The sequence below is a fragment of the Cannabis sativa genome, chromosome 4 (genome assembly GCF_029168945.1).
Source record: "Cannabis sativa cultivar Pink pepper isolate KNU-18-1 chromosome 4, ASM2916894v1, whole genome shotgun sequence".
Lineage (NCBI taxonomy): Eukaryota > Viridiplantae > Streptophyta > Magnoliopsida > Rosales > Cannabaceae > Cannabis > Cannabis sativa.
This window is the reverse complement of record NC_083604.1, coordinates 59,407,639-59,426,752: the sequence shown is the minus strand read 5'-3', so window position 1 is coordinate 59,426,752 and position 19,114 is coordinate 59,407,639. Positions and strand designations below refer to the sequence as shown.

Here is a 19,114-nt window from a genome sequence, read left to right as displayed (position 1 = left end):
CGTAAAAGTCCTTCTCTCAATTTCTTACAGCTCCTTAATCTCTTATTATTTTATTGGTTGCTGAAAACCTCGGTCAACATTTTGGTGCTTTCATTGAGAGCTAAAGAAAGCTTCTGTAAGCACACAACATATTACAACAATGGTGGAGACTCGAAGCACTCGTCAACCTCGCCCTCTAGAAGATGCTCAAGACCTGAATGAGGAAGACGTAGCCTCAAGAGCAGCTGAGGGCTCTGAGGAAGAAGAAGGAATTCCTGATGATGATTACGAGGGGAACCTCGATGAGTACACCTATGATGACGGTAGCTACTCAGAGTTGGTGCTTCTAAGACAAAAGGCTGTCGATCATGAAGCTGAGATCGCAGCCCAAAAAGCACAAAACCAAAAGATGCAGGAGGTAATGCTGGCTATGCAAAAAGCCATGGAGGCGGCTGGCATCCACGTGCATCCTAAGGCTATGTGTGCTGGACTCGGCAAGGAACCAGAGGAATCCTCGCGCAGTACCCAATAGCAAAGGTCTAGGGAACCAAGCCCTATAAGGTATCCCGCTGAAAGGAACATAAAGAAAAACCCTACTTCTACCTCGGGGAGAAAGAAAAAGGCACAGAATTCACGGAAGGTCCGCTCAGATTTCCCGAAAGGGAAAGGTCCGCAGAGGGGCAAACTCCAAAAAGGGAGTCTTGGCCATTAGGATCGAGAGGACCGAAAAAGCGTGTCCGTGCACCAGGAGCCCGGGGGTAGAGGAAGAAGGGGACAAAAATGCCCTCCCGTCGATTTGAGAAATCAAATCAATGGGAATCAAGGTGACCTCCGGGATCACCTTGACCAAAAGAAATACGGACCCGCGGTCTCCACGGGAACGTTAAATGAAGGAATCATGGCGGAATTCGCCATACTCCGAAAAGATATCGCCCGAGTCTCCCGGAGACAGAAAGGCGACGACTCTGACTCAGACTGTGAGGACCAGGAACCATGTGCCAAGAACATCCTGGAAGCAGAGCTCCCCAAGAATTTTAAGATGCCCGAAATGGCAGCTTATACCGGGAACTCCGATCCAAGCGACCACCTGTCGCGGTTTAACCGTGTCATGACGGTCATGAGAGTCAGCAATGACACAAAATTTCTATGCTTCCCACTTACTCTAAGCGGGTCCGCGAAGGAATGGTTCAAGAAACTGGAGCCAGGATCCGTGGGCTGTTGGAACAAATTATAGACCAATTTCCGGAGACAGTTTGTCGCCGCAAGAAAGGTCAACCTGGAGGTCAGTGCCTCCATTCTGGAATGAACTACAATAGGAAGGGGCTGCAAACCTTCAGGACTTCCAGAAAAGAGTCCAAAAATACATCAACCTTGAAGAGGCCCAAATAGTGGCCTATGGAGGATACTATCCCACCGGGATAGCAGGGTATATGCCTGGAGCCCAGCCGTCGGGTGCTGTCCCGACCGCGGCTCCACCGATGAGCGGCATACAATTCTCTGCTACTCCCGGATACAGTCAGGGCCAGGTCTTGGCCCCCGCATCGTCACACTTTGGAAATACCTCGGGGATGAATGGACAAGCTCCCTCACACTCCGCTCCAACCGCCAGCTTGGCAGGCCCTTCTCAGGGCTTGAGGAGTAAAAGATCCTCCAAAGGCAGCATTCAGACGGAGGAGAAGCGACAAAAGAGGGGGTACACTCCACAATACACCCAGTACACGGAGTTGACGGACTCCCAAGAACGTGTGTACTTTGCTACTAGGCAAAATACGCACTACGGGAGACCACGTCCTCTGTACAAGGATAGGTCCCGGAGGGACCCCAACAAAAGATGCGAGTATCATAACGACATTGGGCACAACACCAATGAATGCAAAAATCTCAAAGATGAGATCGAAAACCTAATCCGATTGGGGCACCTCTATTAATGGATCAAGAATCGGTTGCCTCACCTCAATCCGGGTCAGGCGACAGGGGCTTTGCCACAGGGAACACCAGGGGGTGCAACAGGAGTATTGGCTCTAGTTGCTCCCACCGGAGATGCCCCGCAAATCCCTGGTTTGCCACCCAGACCTAATGGGAGAGTGGCCATGATCTCAGGAGGACCCCATATCGGAGGAACTACCCGCAAAGAATTGAAGCGGTATGTGGGGGCCGTAAAGCACAATGAGGTTTGGGAGGTTACTCAACTCCCAGCTCAAAGGCCCCGGCTGATGGATCAACCCATCACATTCACGGAAGAAGACGCCAAGACAGTGCGTTTTCCCCACCATGACCCGTTAGTCATAGAGACCCCCATCGCCAATAAAGTGGTGGCCAGAGTCTTGATCGACAACGGAAGCTCCGTGAATCTACTTTTCAAAGAGGCCTTCACTACTGTAGGCCTGACGGACAGAGACCTCTCACCCAGTGGTTCCCAACTCACGGGATTTAATGGAACGACACTTATCCCAATGGGGAAAGTGAGACTTCCCATCACCTTGTGCTCGGATACCCCCCAAAGAGGTGGAGTTAATATTTTGTAACTTCCACATGATCACTAATAAAGTGTGTAAAGAGTGGTTACACAACTTAATTTTTGAAATTCAAAAACTATAATTCAACTATAGTTGTTGGGGATCGAATTTTATCATTAATAATGTGTATAAGTGATATAAAGTAAAGTGGGAATGGTTTGGAATAGGTTGGAGTGTTATTTGTAAAAGCTGAAAAATTTAGTAACTAGTAACCAGTTACTATTTTTTTCAGCATTAATAGTAAAACGTTTTTTTGCTCTTGGGATGGCTTTTAACAACTCCCATAACCTCCACATCATCCATTTAATTCCATTTACACCCCATTAAGAAATGCTAACAGCCATTGGGTGTGTGGTGTTTGAATTTCAAAGTTTGTGATCCTAAACACTATAAATAGAGGCCTTGGTTCACCCTTTGAGATACACTCTTCTCTTCTATCTTTCAAACACAAAGCTAGAGATTTCTAAGGCTTGATAATTCCTAGAAGTATTTTCACAAAGCCCTAAGTGTTTCATAGAGGGGAAAATAATCTTCTTGGATAAAGGTGTAGAAACTTTGTTCAAGCTTTTAGTGATCCCCATCTCCACTTTGAGTGTTTGTTCTTCTTTCTTATTTTATTCTATTCTCAAGCTTTATATTGTTCTCTTATTCTCCTCTAAACTCTCCTATATATACTATCATATAAATATATATATATCTTGAATATATAGTATTTTATATATTATATACATACTATATATACACTCTCTATATAAACTATTTATATCTCTACTATATATCATCTATTATATATATCATAGATATACTCTATTATATATATGCTTTTATATAGTTTACATTTACTTGTATCTTTGAGTTGTAACTCTTTTCTTTTATTTGTATTTTGTGCTTTGGGATTGTAGCTCTTTATTTAATATATTGTCCTTGTAATATTTTGTTTAGAGTTGTAATTGTCTTTATCTTTTATTCATCTTATTTTATTCTTCCATTGTAATTCATCTATTATTTCTAACAATCAAGAAGATTATTTTTTTTTTCAATGGAAGGAGAAACTATCAAGATAATGAACCAAGACTTGGTGAGATTGGACCGCTTTGATGGCACCAATTTCACTAGGTGGCAAGACAAGGTGAGGTTCCTCCTAACCACACTCAAGATTGCCTATATTCTTGAGTCCATCTTGGAGCCCTTACCCGCACCTACCGACAAGGATACTGATGAGGTCAAGGCACAAAGGAAGAAGAGAGAAGATGACAATCTTCTATGTAGAGGACACATCCTCAACTCACTCTCGGATAGGCTTTATGACCTATACACCGACACTAAGGCTGCTAAAGAAATTTGGGATCACCTTGAAAAGAAATTCAAGGCCGAGGAGGAAGGTACCAAGAAATTTTTAATTTCTCAATATTTTGATTTAAAATTTCTTGATGGTAAACCTCTTTTACCTCAAATTCATGAGTTTCAAGTTATTGTTAATAAATTGAAAGTGCTCAAAATTGAACTTCCCGAGGCATTCCAAGTTGGTGCAATAGTGGCAAAATTACCACCATCTTGGAAGAATTATAGGAAGAGAATCCTTCATAAAAATGAGGATTACTCTTTGGAAGAAATCCAAAAACATATTCGAATCGAGGAGGAATCGATATGTAGGGATAAGGTTGTGGAGGGGTCTAATGAAGAGACTTCCAAAGCAAATGCAACTTCCAAAGTTCCTAATAAGAACAAGGGAAAGACCAAAAAGGGTAATACCTTGGGTCCAAAGTCTACACCAAACCAATTGAAATGTGGCAAAGGTCCATGTTTTGTGTGTGGCAAACCTGGACACTATGCTAAGGATTGTAAGCATAGAAAAGACTTTAAGGGACCCAAAGTAAATGTTATCGAGGAGGATATCATTGCTACTCTTAGTGAGGTGAATTCTGTGCAAGGGAAAGTGAAGGGATGGTGGTATGATACATGTGCCACCGTTCATGTCACATATGACAAATCATTGTTCAAGACCTTTGAAGAGTCAAAGGGTAACCATGAGATCCAAATGGGCAATGAGGTCAAATAAAAGGTACTAGGCAAAGGTACCATTGATGTATTTTTCACCTCCGATAAGAAAGTCACATTGGTGAATGTGCTTTATGTGCCCGACATGAATAGAAACTTGATTAGTGGTGACTTACTTAGAAAGCCCGACATTAAGGTCGTTTATGATCCGGTAAGCTCATACTTACCCAGTCTAATGTATTTTTGGGCAAGGGGTACTCTTGTGAGGGAATGGTGAAATTGTGCACCAATGATATAACTTTTAATGTTAGCAATAATAAAGCATATCTAGTTCCACTTATATGATTGAGCATGGTTCTTTATTTTTGTGGCATCTTAGATTAGCTCATATTAGTTTTTCTACTATGTAAAGAGTTAAGAAATGTGGCATGATTGATTGTGATATAAGAAATTATGGTAAATGTGAAACTTATGTAAAAGCAAAGATGATTAAAAAATCTTTTCCAAATGTTGTGAAAAATTCAAAATTGTTAGATTTAATTCATAATGATTTATGTGAATTAAATGATATTCTAACTAGAGGTGGTAAAATGTATTTTATTACTTTTATTGATGATTATAGTAGATATACTTATGTATATTTGTTAAAGCAAAAGGATGAGGCCTTTGGTGCTTTTAAGATTTTCAAAACGGAGGTTGAAAATTAACTTAACATGAAAATAAAAGTGTTGAGAAGTGATAGAGGAGGTGAATACTTCTCTAATGAATTTACTCATTTTTGTGAGGAAAATGGTATAATTCATGAGAGTTCGGCACCACATACACCACAACAAAATGGTGTAGCCGAAACGAAGAATAGAACATTTCTTGAAATGGTCAATTCTATGATAGTGTACTCTAAGTTAAACAACTTATGGGGGGAGGCACTTTTAACCGCATGTCATATTCTTAATAGAATACCTATGAAGAAAAATGACATGTCTCCATATGAGTTATGGAGAGGAAGAAAACCAAATATTGGTTACTTCAAAGTGTGGGGTGTTTTGCTTATTGTAAGAAGACCGAACCAAATAGAACCAAGTTGGGTTCAAGGGCCATAAAATGTGCATTTGTTGGTTATGCCAACAATAGTAAGGCATATAGGCTATTGGATGTGGAATCCAATGTTGTAATTGAATCTAGAGAAGTAGAATTTTTTGAGAATAAGTTGTATGAGGACAACTCTCAAAGTTCCACACTTCTAGGTGAGAATATTTATATGAAAATAATTCTCAAGCTTCTACTTCTAAAAGAGGATCTCAAGAGGAGAACACTACTAAAGTTGTAGAAAAACCCATTGAACCTAGGAGAGGTCAAAGGGTGAGAAAAGTCTAAATAAGGATGAAATAGATTCTCAACTAATTTCTTTCTACGTGGTAGAAGGGACTAGAGAAGAAGTAATAAGGAAAATTCCTAATACTTTTTATTGGGGATGATCCTAAGACTTTTTTAGAAGCCATGCAACCTAGAGATAGTGCATTTTGGAGAGAAGCAGTTGATGATGAGATGGACTCAATTCTCTCCAATGACACCTATGATGTTGTGGATCTTCCGCAAGGATGCAAAGCAATTGGGTGTAAGTGGATATTTAGAAAGAAATATCACACTAATGGCTCTATACAAACCTTTAAAGCTAGGTTAGTAGCTACAGGTTTTAGGCAAAAGGAGGGTATATATTGATTATTTTGATACTTATGCTCCTGTTGCTAGAACAACTACCATAAGGGTGTTGTTTGCATTGACTTCATTACACAACTTGTATGTTCACCAAATAGATGTAAAAACGACATTCCTAAATGGTGACCTTGATGAGGAGGTCTATATGGAATAACCGAAGGGGTTTGTCCTACCAAACAATGAACATAAAGTGTGTAAGTTGAAGAAATCCTTATATGGATTAAAGTAAGCTCTGAAACAATGGCATGTCAAGTTTGACAATGCTATTCTTTCAAATGGCTTTAGGCATAACAATAGAGACAAGTGTTTGTATTCAAAAACTTGTAAAAATTATGTGATAATTATTTTCTTGTATGTGGATGACATGTTAATCCTTAGTGATCACATGAAAGGAATAGAAGAAACTAAGAGGTTTCTTTCTTCAACCTTTAAAATGAAAGATCTTGGAGAAGTGGATATTATTTTGGGTATTAAAGTTACAAGGAATAGTGGGGGTTTTACTTTAGGGCAAGCACACTATATTGAGAAAGTGTTGAATAAGTTTAGCCATCTAAAAGCTAAAGAGGCCAACACACCATTCGATCATAGTAAACCACTAGTTAAAAATAGTGGTAGAGTAGTGGCTCAGTTGGAGTATGCAAGTGTTATAGGGAGCTTTACGTATGCTGCCCAATGTACAAGGCCCGATATATCATTTGCAGTGAGTAAACTTAGTAGGTTTACTAGTAATCCAAGTGTGGATCATTGGAAGGCAATAGGGAGAGTTTTGGGTTATCTAAAGAAAACCAGAAACCTATGCCTTCACTACTCCAAATTTCCTTCAATTTTAGAAGGATATACTGATGCAAGTTGGATAGCCAACCTTGGGGATAATTTTTCTACAACTTGTTGGGTATTTACCTTAGGTGGAGGGGCAATTTCTTGGGGGCCCAAGAAACAAACTTGTATTTCTCATTCCACAATGGAAGCGGAGTTTATAGGTCTAGCTGCCACTGGGAAAGAGGCTGAATGGTTAAGAGATCTCTTAATTGAGATTCCAATTATTAAAGAGGATGTATCCATAATATCGATACATTGTGATAGCCAAGCAACATTGGCTAGAGCATATAGTGGAGTATATAATGGGAAGTCTAGACATATTAGTCTAAGACATGGATATGTAAGTGAGTTGATTCAACGAGGAGTCATCTCAATGTCCTATGTGAGATCAAGTGAAATCTTGGCGGATCCGTTTACGAAGCCACTAACTAGAGATTTAGTGGAAAAGACTTCTAAAGGGATGGGACTTAAACTCCCTAAACCGGTTCACAATTGAGGGTAACCTATCTTAATACTAGTAACTTTACTAGTGTTAGGATCAATAGGTAAGAACAAATCAATGTGTGAACAAATGTGATAAGTACTATATGTCCCATCCTATAAAGTTGTGAAATACTTAGTGAGTTACCAATTTGAGGGTTAGACTTTTAAAAGTCTTTAATAGAATTCAGTTTGGAAAACAAGTATTTCGGTAACAAATACTGTAAGAATTCTACCTATATTGACCTAAGGGTGGTGCCGCCCTAAATGAGAAATAGGGAGTATATTTTCTCAACAAGGTCAATGAATGGAATGTGCACAAGGTCATTAACGGTGCAAAGCGAGACATGAGGTCTTGGGTGAACCTAGCAAAAGTGTGTGTGTTATTATTGTTTTATTATAAAAAAAAGTTGGTTCAATGCTTTGTCTTTAATTGTGATGATTACACTATGGTTAAGTTCAAGTTGAAAAACACTTAACCTTATGCACTTAAGCAAGGACTCTATAGAGAGTGTTGATTTATTCAATCAAAGTCGGGGATATATGAGATATTTGATTGATTAAATAAAGTGTTACAATGAGGTATCACAAATTTTAATTTAGTGGGGGAATGTTATATTATTTATTAAATAATATAATGTTTAAGATTAAAATTGTGATATATTATATATATTATTATATATAATATAATTGAGAAACATGTAATAATTACAATAAAATGTGATTGGGAGTTACATATAGTTGTAACATAAGAGGTGGAGTTAATATTTTGTAACTTCCATATGATAACTAATTAAGTGTGTATAGAGTGATTACACAACTTAATTTTTAAAATTCAAAAACTATAATTCAAATATAGTTGTTGGGGATTGAATTTTATCATTTATAATGTGTATAAGTGATATAAAATAAAGTGGGAATAATTTGGAATAGCTTGGAGTGTTATTTGCAAAAGCTGAAAAATTTAGTAACTAGTAACTAGTTACTAATTTTTTTAGCATTAACAGTAAAATATTTTTTTGCTATTGGGATGGCTTTTAACAACTCCCTTAACCTCCAAATTAATCACCCATTTAATCCCATCTACTCCCCATTAAGAAATGGTATCAGCCATTGGGTGTGTGGTGTTTGAATGTCAAAGTTTGTGATCCTAAACACTATAAATAAAGGCCTTGGTTCACCCTTTGAGATACACTCTTCTCTTCTATCTTTCAAACACAAAGCTAGAGAGTTCTAAGACTTGATAATTCCTAGAAGTATTTTCACAAAGCCCTAAGTGTTTCATAGAGGGGGAAATAATCTTCTTGGACAAAGGTGTAGAAACTTTGTTCAAGCTTTTGGTGATCCCCATCTCCACTTTGGGTGTTTGTTCTTCTTTCTTATTTTATTCTATTCTCAAGCTTTATATTGTTCTCTTATTCTCCTCTAAATCTAAACTCTCCTATATATATACTATCATATATATATTTATATCTTGAATATATAGTATTATATATATTATATACATACCATATATACACTCTCTATATAAACTATTTATATCTCTACTATATATCATCTATTATATATGTATCATATATATACTCTATTATATATGCTTTTATATAGTTTACATTTACTTGTATCTTTGAGTTTTGAGTTGTAACTCTTTTCTTTTATTTGTATTTTGTGCTTTGGGATTGTAACTCTTTATTTAATATATTGTCCTTGTAATATTTAGTTTAGAGTTGTAATTGTCTTTGTCTTTTATTCATCTTATTTTATTCTTCCATTGTAATCTATCTATTATTTCTAATAATAAGAAGATAAAAATATTTGAATTAATTGAGAATGTTACATTATTAATGATAGGAGTTATAAAACTAAATTAAGTTTGAGAAAAATTTAAAAACTAAGAAGACAAAGATGATGATGGAGAACTCATATAGAGCTCCACATCATCATATTTGTGCTTTCTTTTATATGTAGATATAGATATATAGATATATTTATATACTTATTAAAAAAAATATATTTATATATAAAATATTTAAGTTAAATTTAATTTTTCTTTATCATTTTTTTGTTGATTTTTTTTAATTTTTTTTCAGCCTATGAAACAAACTCAATCCATATAATATAAATATAAAAAATTTTAAAGCTCAAAATTTTCTAATACTATCCTATTTATGGGTAATATCTATTAAGAGTTAAGAGTACACCCATATATACATAGGGGTGTTTATAAAATATTCAATTCAATTTGCATGATCTAATCTAATCTACAAAGTGCGTATTAGATTGGATTAGAAAATTCAAAATCTGCACTTGTGTGGATCGAATGTTGATTGACATGTAAAAGTGACTGAATCAATCCAATCTACATATATTTTATGTATATATTTTTTAAAATTATATATACAATTAATATTTTAATGTAAAAAATAGTAATTTAAAAATCTAATACATATGATACAAATATATTTTAAAACTTATGAGATGAAATGTATATTTCATTTTTTTAAAGGGAACCGATACAGGTTAAAATAACAAAGGTAACAAAGTTACGCAAACAACAGAGGATTTTTTTTTCATCTATAAAAGTTCATTGTCTATCCTAAAGGCATGCAAAGATACTCCAGAAAAATTAGACAATAAAACCTTAATATCAAAGAAGAAAACCTTAAAACTGAGAGTTGTGAATTTCGAACCAATAGAACACCTACAAAATAAAGAAAAAAAATTAATATATAACAAATATTTGATAAAAATATAAAATTTTTTATAAATATTGTCACATAGAATTCTCTATTATAAGGCTAGAACATATCTATTCTCATTTCCATTACTGAAAGTGACTATAATACATTTGATGTGTTATTATTAGACCGAATTGACCTTACAAAATCAAACTAGCAAAATATTGGCTTTAAAAAACTAAAAACTAATCATACTAGCCTTACAAAATCAAACTAGCCATACTGACATTATAAAACTAAAACTAGCCACATTGGTCGTACAAACAAAACTAGCTAAATTGGCCCTACAAAATAATAAAAAAAAACAGCCATTTATAAAACTAGACATATTGGCTTACAATCCGAAATGTCACATTAGCTATAAAAACTAATTAAATTTGTTCTTCCTTCGAATTTGTTATTTTATTTATTTTAGTATGTTGTTGTAGACATCAAACAACAATAATTTATTTTATTTTGTTGTTAGTTATGTAAGAAAATATATATTTTTAATAAATATTATATTATTCAATATTAAAAAGTAACCAATCTAAAATAATCAATCCAACTCGCACTTTAGTGGATTGGATTGGATTGGATTGAATTTGAGATATGCCGTAGATTGGATTGGATCCAAAATATAAAATCCGCACTTAGTGCGGATCGAATGCATTATGAGCAAAATAGTACGAATTAGATTGGATGAACACTCATGTGTATATAAATATATAGATATGTATGTATAAACATATATATATATACTAGGTTGATATTATGTGCAAGATATGCTTAGTTTTTCTTTTTTTTCATTAAGTAATTGTTAGGCTATTTTTAGCCTAAGTTTCGGGCCGATTTTAGAGTTGTTTTTTTTTTGTTAATGTTATCTTTTAGAATAGTTTTATGCTTGATTTCCCTTGTTTCAGGTCCTCGAGGTATTAGAGTTCAAAGTCTATCAATTGGTCAAAACATGAGGCAATCTGGAGAAAAATCTATTGAAGCTGGAAATTTGCTTCAGTAGTCGCGACCACAAAAATCCATAGTCGTGACGAATTATGTGGTCGCGACTATGAAGCTAGGCAGAATGCTTGATTTTTGAGTTTTGCTTATGGTCGCGATCAGGCTTTATGTAGTCGCGACTATGGGCTAAACACAGGAGGTTTTGGCAATTTTGGAATTTTGCCATTCAGAGATATCAGTCCTAATTCCTATTTAAGGATCTTGTATTTTAGAAGCAAAATACTCATAAATTGAACCCTAAAACTAAAGGAGGTAGCAAAGCAATTGTGGCGATCCAGAGCAAGATCACCAACTAGTTCTTTCTTTTTCCTTATTTATTTCTTTATGTTAAATTTTGTTTCACTTATTATTATGGATTTGCTTATGAACTAAATTCCCAATTTAGGGATATGATGAATGTTAGATGATGTTTCTTCAATTTAGTTAATGTGATTATTAGTTTTTCTTCCCTATATTGTGTGATTTGCTCTTATTTATTTTAATTACATATTTTAGACTGTCCATCTTAAATGTGATTTATGATCTTAATATAAAATTTGAGAAGTGAATATTAGGAATGCTCTAATAGGACAAAACATAAGTTTGATGTAAAACGATAGTATTTACATAGCTTACATGATTTTTAGATTCTGAATTCAATGCAAGTTATATGTTAATTTACTTCAAAGATGCAAGATAATATATGATTTAAGACCTTAATAATCTGAGAAGAGTTAGGGTTAATTTGATAATCTGTGATCACCAAAAGGAAGAGAAATAATAATTAACATTAACAATTGGGAAACTAAACTAACAGGATTCATATTCATAAACATTCATCCATAATTATTTACACTTTTTATTGTTATTTTCCTGCTTTTAAATTTTCAGTTTTATTCAATCTTTTTTGTCAATTTTACTAAATAGAAACACAAATCTAATTTAGTAGTACTCAATAACAATTCCCTATGGATCGACTCTAGTGTGAGTTTAAAACTGCAATAGATTATGTATACTTGCATAGTGAATAAAAATAAAGTACCAAGTTTTTGGGTTGTTGCCAGGGAATCGATTAAATATTGATATTACAATAATTAGATTAAATTTACTTTGGTTAATTCTTTTTACTTATTGCTAATCTGTTTCTTTTAAATTTTTCTTACTCTATTTCAAGCATTGGGGGTGCATGCGACGTCAAGGACAAAGTGTAATACTACCTGTTGATCCTAAAATTGAGAAGACTTGTAGAAGAAACAAAAGGTAGAAAGAAGTGCAGCGAGGGTTGAAGCAGAACTAGTCATGGATGACAACGTTAATGGCGGTAACAATAGAGGCAACAACAATAATAATGGAGGTGACGTAGAAGACTATGCAAACGGTCGTAATCCACCCAATCGTAGTTTGAGGGACTATGTTCTTCCAACATTGACGAGGGTTCAGTCAGTATAAGACCACCTGCCGTAGAGGCCAACAATTTTGAGATAAAGCCAACCATACTCCAAATGGTACAATCTTCAGTCCAGTTTGGCAGACTACCCTTTGAAGATCCAAATCTGCATCTGTCTAACTTTTTGGAGTTATGTCAAACATTCAAGGTGAACAGAGTTAGTGATGATGTTATCCGCCTGAGAATGTTTCCATTCTCACTGAGGGAGCGAGCTAAGAGTTGGTTGGTGTCCTTGCCACCCAAATCCATTGCTACATGGACTGACTTGGCAATGAAGTTCTTATCGAAGTTCTTTCCTCCAGCTAAAGCTGTCAAGTTGCGAGGAGAGATTAATAATTTTTGTAAACTGGACAATGAATCTCTCTACGAGGCTTGGGAGAGATTCAAAGATCTCATAAAAAAATATCCTCATCATGGGATCGAAAAGTGGATGTTGGTCCATAATTTTTACAATGGGTTGATTGGTAATACCCGAACAATTATAGACTGTAAAGGCCGCTTAGCTTTAATTTAGAAATTAGCAGATAATCAGGAGTTAATTATGAGAATTATTTATTTATGCTTAATTATTGAATTATGATGATTTATTCGAATTCAGAATGCATTCTTATGTCACATATAGAAATTTCATAATTTTGCTTATTTTGGTGCCCGGCAACATTAGAACGCGGTGTATGGCTTTTGAATCACATCTTAGTATTTTTAGTATAGCGGGACAATAGTTAGACTTTTGGAGTGTCGGGAATTATCGGAATTTTTAAGTTTCCCAAAATACCCCTAAGTACCCTTTTATGCCTTTTAGTGTGAAAAGGGCAAAATGGTCTTTTTGCCCATTCTTATTTTGTCTTATGTGAGTTTTAATTGATTTAATTAAATCAGTTTTTTTTTTAATTATTTGGCTGAAATTGTTGAATAAAACAAAGTTTATTTATTCATTTTTCAAAAAAATAGAAAAATTAGAAAAAAAGTGAAAAACTCTCTCTCTCACGAAATCCACTAGCGGTAGGGTTAAGTTTGTGTCTTCAATCTTGCCATTTTTACAGCAGATTTTAGTGATTACAAGCAAGGGTAAGCTTCTAGACAACCTCCCTTTAGTTTTCTTGAAAATTAAGTTATGAAATTATGCATGTTTTGAGAGTTTGAGTCCTTTATTTGCTGTTGATATTTGATTTGAATTTCTGCAGTTAAATTATGATAGAATATGTTGATTTAGGCTTGAATTGTTAGTTGTTTGAAGCTTTAGTCAAGCTTTGAGTTTTAGAACTCAAGCTTGAAGCTTTAATGGTGAATTTTGATTCTAAGCTTTGATTGTTGTTTTGTTGCTTGGAAAATGTCTATTGGGGTCTAATATGCAGGTCTGGAAAGTTTGTTTGGGTTTGGAAACGTTTTAGTTGGGGGTTTGTTTGTTGTTGGTTTTCTGGGTAAAAGCAGGCTAATGCTTTACATCGCATGTAAAACCGGTTGCCGGTTTTTGCGGTAGGGGTGAAACCGGTTTTTGTTGGTCATTTTGTGTTAGTTTCAAGTTTTCAGGCAGTTTATTCCCTGCTAGTTTGAGATATTGTGGTATTAAGATTACAGTAGGTTAAGTTTTGGTTTTAAACCTTTGTCCCGTTTGTGATTTAGTGGATCACTTATATGTTTTAAATCCGATGTGATTTAGGAGCCTATAATTCGCCGAATTGTTGTTCCACTCAGGTTGACCGGCACACCTGAATTCGGAATTGAGGTAAGATTAGTATAATATCATGCATATGTTATTACATGTTTAGCGTACATGTGTTATTGCCTGTTAGATTACATTGATAGCAATAATAGTATACATAAAGTGGTACTGATTATTGATAAATGTATGTTGGCTAGAATACTGATCGATGTTGTCACATCAATATGGCTAGAGTATGACTAGCATTTTGAGTATAGACTGACATTATGGTCGATAGTATTGTCTTATGAATGTTCTAGACTCAGTACCGTGTGGGACACGGGAATTAGGGTTATGATCGGGTGTATGGGCGCCAGGTTATAACCCGGGTTATTAGTATGTTTAATGTTATGCTTTTCTTACTGAGTCCGTCGACTCACAGTGCTATGTTCATGTGTAGGTAAGGGCAAAGCTAAAGCTGAGGAATCGTGAGAACGAGCAGATGGCGGTTGTACATGTCGGGGCGATTAGGCCTGGAGCGTACGATCCTCGGGACATCAGGGCTTTTGTTAATTAGTCGCTGGGCGACAAACTTTTGATATTATGTACAGCAAACTTTTATAACTGTATTTTGTAAACGGGATCCCGATATTTTATTAATATAATATGCTAAGTTTTAATCAAAAAGCAAAATTTTAATTAATCACGTTTTCCAATAACCTCGTTCATTAGCAACGAGCTGCACAGTAAGTTTAAAATCACGTTAGCACGCCTATGCTAGTTAGGGTGTTACAATTTGGTATCAGAGCAGCCAGGTTGTCTTCCGAAGATTGTCACGACATGTACAATCATCATCAGCAGTTAGCTCGTTTCACGGTTCAGTAAGCTTTTATTGCTTTAGTAGTTTATTCTAATAAGTATGATTTAAGAAAAGCCTGTTAGGAAGCATGTTAGTAGCCTGATAGTAGAATAGGTGCATGTTTTTATTTTATTTTATTTTCTATTTTCAAATAAGCGGCATTAGTAAGTTTCTCTTTGATCACAATCTGACCAGACTAGCTCTTGCTTACGCAGGCTGTTCAGACTAGTATGGACGCCAGGCGAAATACCAGGAGCTAGGGCAATTTGGTTGGATCTAATGTTGGTCAGGGAGCTCAAAATCCCCCAAATGTTCATGGCCGAGGTAGAGGTCTCAGGGGCAAGGCACGTGGTCGAGGTGACGTTAACCCGCCACAGGTTGCCCAAGCTGCCCAAGGTGCTCAAGATGCCCAAAATTGGGAAAATAGGTTTGCAGCAATGCAAGCCCAAATTGAGGAACAAAATAATGAAATTCAACGGTTACGTTAGCAGGGTGATCCTGCAATGCCTGCTCCAGAAATTCCAGTGGCACCTGCCCCTGCTGTTCAGGTCGAACCAGTGGTGGCAGTGAATTGGATGGAACCCCTATATGAAAGGTTCCGCAAGCAAGCACCTCCAGTTTTTCTGGGAGGTCCTGATGTCATGAAGGCCGAGCAATGGCTAACCGTAATTACTAGAATTCTGAACTTTATGGGTGTCACCGGAAATGACAGGGCAGTCTGTGCCACTTTTCAGTTTCAAGAAGATGCACTGGTCTGGTGGGACATGGTGTCTATGATACATGATGTCACAACAATGACCTGGGAAAAGTTCCAGGAACTTTTTAATGCAAAATATTACAATGAAGCAGTTAGGAGTGCCAAGAGAAAGGAATTCACTCATCTGACTCAGAAAGAAAATATGAGTGTTAGTGAATATACAACGCAATTTGATCGATTGGCGAGGTTGGCCTCGGGAATTGTGCCAACTGACTTCAGCAAGAAAGAAAAATATCTAGATGGATTAAATGCGAAGATCAGGCATGACCTGATGATTACTACTGACGATAGAACCACCTATGCTGAAATGGTGGATAAAGCATTGCGAGCTGAGGGCGCAGTGGGATGCATGATAGAGTCTGGTGCGACTCCGGTGGTTGGCGGGACTCCTACCCCTCCTGCATCAGGTTTTAGCCGGGGAGGTAGTGGTTCGGCCATGGACTAGAAAAGAAAGGCATCCACTGCAACCAGTGGCTTGGGTCAGAATAAGAGGTTTCGGGGGAACCAGGGTCGGGGCAATCGCGAGAGTGGTACCGAAACCCGATACACTTACCCAGAGTGCCCCAGTTGTAAAAAGCATCCTCTGGGGGAGTGTAAAGGGCAGGGATGCTTTCAGTGTGGCATGCCAGGGCATTACAAGAGAGATTGTCCCCAGCTCAGAATTGAGGCACCGAAGACTGCAGCAAAACCCACTCCGGTAAGGGTGTTTGCGTTAACTCAGGCTGATGCAGAAGCCAGCCCCTCTGTGGTAACAGGTCAGCTCTCGGTCAACAACTCTTATTTCTCTGTGTTGTTTGACTCTGGAGCCACTCATTCTTATGTGGAAGCTAGAGTTTTTAGTAAATTGGATAGACCGCATGATAGTTATGAATCAGGGTTTGGAACCCTACTGCCTGGCGGAGAGTTAGTTATCTCCAAAAGGTGGATTAGGTCTATGCCAATCAGAGTAGAAGATAGAGAGTTGAGCGCTGATTTGATAGAGTTGAATTTAGTGGATTTCGATATCATACTTGGAATGGATTTCTTATCCAAATATTCAGCCAGTATTGACTGTAAGAGGAAGATGGTAATCTTCCAACCTGAAGGCGAAGAACCGTTTGTTTTTGTTGGTTCGGTTCAGGGATCTCGAGTCCCGGTGATTTCAGCCTTATCAGCTAAAGAATTGTTGTGTGATGGATGTCTAGGGTTTCTGGCCGTGGTAGTTGATACCATTCGGCCAGATACTGTTCGGTCAGAAGACATCAAGGTGGTTCGGGAATTTCTAGATGTTTTTCCTGAAGAACTTTTGGGTTTACCACCTCAGCGGGAAATTGATTTCATAATTGACTTGGCACTGGGAGCGGAACCGATTTCCAAGGCTCCTTACAGAATGGCTCCAGCAGAACTTAAAGAATTAAAAATTCAACTTCAGGGATTGCTTGACTTAGGGTTTACCCGACCCAGTGTGTCACCCTGGGGAGCTCCAGTATTATTTGTTAAGAAGAAAGATGGAACTTTGCGGATGTGCATTGACTACCGGGAATTGAATAAGCTAACAATCAAGAATAAATATCCTTTACCTAGGATAGACGATCTTTTTGATCAACTTCAAGGGAAGACAGTCTTTTCAAAGATTGATCTCCGATCGGGCTATCATCAGTTGAGAATCCGAGAGGAGGATATCCCAAAGACAGCTTTCCGCACTAGGTATGGACATTACGAATTTCTGGTTATGTCTTTTGGACTGACCAATGCTCCTGCAGCTTTCATGGACTTGATGAATAGGGTATTCAAGGATTTCCTCGATATTTGCGTTATTGTATTTATTGACGACATCCTTGTATACTCTCAATCAGAAGAGGAGCACGAGCAACATCTTCGGATGATTCTACAACGACTTTGAGAGCATAAGTTATATGCCAAATTCAAGAAGTGCGAATTTTGGCTGTCACAGGTGTCTTTTCTAGGGCACATTGTTAGCAAAGAAGGGATCAAAGTGGATCCAGGAAAGATAGAATCCGTCAGGGATTGGCCAAGACCGAAAACAGTAACTGAAGTTAGAAGTTTCTTGGGTCTGGCGGGCTACTATCGTCGATTTGTTGAAGGGTTTTCTAAAATTTCAACACCTTTAACCGAGCTCACCAAGAAGAATCAGCGTTTTATATGGTCAGATAAATGTGAGGCTAGTTTTAAGGAGCTGAAACAGAGGTTGATTACAGCTCCAATGCTAGCTTTGCCTTCTGACAAAGAGAAGTTCGTGGTTTATTGTGATGCATCCAGACAAGGTCTGGGATGTGTGTTGATGCAAGCTGATCGAGTTATCGCTTATGCCTCCCGACAGTTGAAAGATTATGAAAAGCGATACCCGACTCATGACCTAGAACTTGCCGCAGTAGTGTTTGCTTTAAAAATTTGGCGGCATTATCTCTATGGGGAGAGATGTGAAATCTATACCGACCATAAAAGTCTCAAATATTTCTTCACTCAGAAGGATTTGAATATGAGACAGAGGCGTTGGTTGGAGTTAGTCAAGGATTACGATTGTGAGATTCTTTATCACCCTGGGAAAGCCAATGTAGTGGCCGATGCCCTGAGCAGAAAGGGTCCCGGGCAGGTAGCTAGCATGATTCAAATCTCACCTCAGATAGCAGAGGACATGATCAGGGCTAACATTGAGTTTGTTATAGGCAAGCTTCACAACTTGACGTTGCAATCTGATCTGCTAGAACGAATTAAAACTAGTTTACTGATCTCGAGTTAGTTAAAGTCAGAGAGGAATTTTCGGCTGGCCAAGCCAAAGACTTTACAGTCTCAGATAGTGGAATGTTGTTATTTAAGACTAGAGTCTGTATTCCTAATAGTATGGAACTTAAAAATGAAATTCTCGAAGAGGCTCATACCACTCCCTATTCTCTACATCCTGGCACCACCAAGATGTATCAAGATTTGAAACCCTACTTCTGGTGGAGCGGAATGAAGAAGAATGTGGTAGAATTCGTATCGAGATGCCTAACTTGCCAGCAGATTAAGGCTGAACATCAAAGACCAGCAAGGTTGTTACAGCCTTTAACCCTACGTGAGTGGAAGTGGGAAGATATCGCAATGGACTTTGTGCTTGGATTACCTAGAACCACAGGTTTATTTGACTCAATTTGGGTAGTGGTGGACCGATTTACAAAATCTGCTCACTTTCTACCAGTTAGAACAAC

The 19,114-nt window shown here is 37.1% G+C and overlaps 1 non-coding gene across 1 annotated transcript; it reads right to left on the bottom strand.

The window, feature by feature from the left end:
• Positions 1 to 12,981: 12,981 nt before the first annotated feature.
• Positions 12,982 to 13,088, bottom strand: LOC133037589 (small nucleolar RNA R71). The gene has a single exon (XR_009687679.1). It is a non-coding gene; the product is annotated as a small nucleolar RNA R71 (small nucleolar RNA).
• Positions 13,089 to 19,114: the final 6,026 nt, after the last annotated feature.